The sequence below is a fragment of the Phocoena phocoena genome, chromosome 11, assembly GCF_963924675.1.
Source record: "Phocoena phocoena chromosome 11, mPhoPho1.1, whole genome shotgun sequence".
Classification (NCBI taxonomy): Eukaryota; Metazoa; Chordata; class Mammalia; order Artiodactyla; family Phocoenidae; genus Phocoena; species Phocoena phocoena.
This window is the reverse complement of record NC_089229.1, coordinates 16,704,392-16,707,073: the sequence shown is the minus strand read 5'-3', so window position 1 is coordinate 16,707,073 and position 2,682 is coordinate 16,704,392.

The window sequence follows — 2,682 nt, the reverse complement described above, 5'->3', positions numbered from 1 at the left end:
CAACTAGCTTGTGTCTCTTCTTTGAAGGGCACTAATCCCATTTATGAAGCTCCACCATCATGACCTAATGATCTCCCAAAGACCTCACCTCCAAATACCATCACACTGGGGGTTAGGCTTCAACATATGAGTTTTGAAGAGGACACAAACAGTCCATAGCAGGGAGGAAAAGTGGAGGGCAAAGTGAAGATATTAAAACCAATGAGCAAATACCTCTTTCTCTTTGCTCCCTTCTGCCAAAGGCACTGGGGAGAAACCCAGCTTTTTAATGACTTCATTTTTGGTTCAGGATTTATTACAAATGTGCTTCTTTTGTTTCTCCAATAATCATGTCAATGAGTGGCCCAGAGAGAAATGTCAACCATGCAGCCCTTAAGGAGCCCTGGTGGTGGAGAGAGTGGAGGGCTGGCAGGCTCAGCAGAGGACACATTCATTAAACTACGGGAGGGGTGGGGTGAGCCATGCAAACCCTGGGTCTGGCAGAGTTCACAAGCAAGTGGTAGAGAGAAGAGTGCTTTTGTGGCTCGGGAAAGCTTCTCCTCAGCCATTGGGCTGGTTTTCCCCGGCTCCCTTGTCAAGCCTGGGCTCTTCAGTTTTGACATTTGTTTTCCCTTTTGGATTTTTCCTCTCGTTACAAGTAAGTGTAGTGAATTGAAGCCTTGGGAAACGCTGTTGCATTTGGGGCGTGGAGTGTTATGGGTACATGGGACCTGTGGTAGCAACCCAATACTGGGACTCTTAGAGGCAAGGCTTGAGGCTGTGTGGTGTGTGGTGTGAGGGTGGGATGGGATGGGATGGAATGGGAGAGTGACGCAGACAAGTCAGCCTCGCAGGAATGGGATGGGGTGTCTCGACTCCCAAGCCGGCTGGCAGCACCGCACAACTCCAAAGGGCTCTGCTCACAAAGATAGGTCAGTGGTGCCCTCGGGATGACAGCACAGCTGTCAACTCTTTATACTTCCCCCCCCCGTCTTCCTAATTTTCAAGTACTTGGACTAAGTGCCAATATCCTTAAGAGCTAGGATTGGATCCAAAGGATGTACTCGGAGGGTATTTCATCAGGAATCTTGCTGTGGAGACAGTCGCAGGGGAGCCATGGAGTCAGATGTTCACTGCAAGGCTGGAAGAAGAACTCTGCTCCCAAGGGCCTGGGTGGGACCTCTTAGGATTGGGTGGGAAAATGGGGGGGGGGGAAGACCTTGCTGCTGTGGTTTGAGGATGCCTTTGTTTACCTCTCCCCTTTCCTTACTCCCTTCTCATTCCCTCCATTGCTCCTTCCAGTGCCCATGTTAGGGTTACAAAGACGAATAATGATGGGAGTTTGGAGGAAGGCTTAGGTACCTGAACCTCACCATTCTCGCATCTGTGCCTTTTGTCTTCCCCACCGAGAGCCTGGAACTCCCCGGGGACAAGAACTGGAGGGAAACAAAATCCTGCTCCAGTAATAGTTGGGCATGTACCCTATACCACGTTCCTCTGTATACTGCCCCCCATCCCTGGTGCTTTCTGGGGCTGTGCTGGGGTACAAGGAGGCCTGGAAACCTAAGCGGGCTTCCTTTTGCCTCCACCCAAAGCCAAGGTAGATCTGTAAAGGAAGCCTGTTTTTGTATCCATCTAGTGGCTGATATGGTGATGCTGGAGTAGAGAGAAGGAGAAGGATTAGGTCCAACCTAGGGTGTGGGAAGTGCAGGAGAACATGTCTGACATCAGTCCTGTCCTTGAGCAGGTGCAGTGACCCTGTCTGCAGGAAATCAGGACCCAGGGAATGTCTCATCCCAAGTATCACAAGCTGGGAGCTAACCTTGACTCCTTTCTCTTTCACTCTGGTACCCAACTAGTTACCAAGTCCCATCAACTCTATTTCCAAAATATCTTTCAGATCCATCTGCTTCTCTGTATCCCATCTGCCACCCTCCTGGTCCAGGCCACTATCACCTCACTTCCAGTACAGCAACTGAATCCTTCTGCATCTCCCCACAACCTCTCCACCCCACCCATCGTCCATGCATCCATGGTCCACATTGCAGCCAGGGAAATCTCTATCTGGTTAAGTAATTCCCCCTATTGAAACTCTTTTACATCACCATTTTGCCCTTGGAAAAAAACTTTTTAAATGTTTCTGATCGTTCTGAAAACCGCTGTTTACACTTCCTATCTCATCTTTCACCTCATCTATTCCAGACATGATGAACTGCTTTCCTTTTCTCCAAATGAATCATGCTCTTGTCTTTTCTCCTGCTATTCTTTCCGTTAAGGGACTTTTACCCCGCCCCCACTCTCTTCAACTCCTACGTGATCCTCATGTCCTTTGCTCAGCTGTCACTTTCTCCAGGAAACCCTCCTTCCTTTGTCTGGTCCTCTCACATGTTTCTGTAGCTACCTATCCCTTTCTGAATATGTTTTGTCACCACCTGTTTACTTGAAATCCTTCCTGGCTATTAAGAGCAAGCTCTGCCATCAACAGGTACCTCTTGACTTCTGCTCGGCGGAACACGTGAGTCGCCCTTCCATCCCACGCCATGTGGATCCACTTCATCTCTTTATGAGTTTGCCTAAAGCAAGAGAAAAGGGACACTGGACATCGTAATGGATGATGTCCACAGTAGCAATTATTTCTTTTAAGATGGAGACATTCCACACATTATTGGTTGTTTTATTGGCTCTCAACAAAACCAAGGGTGA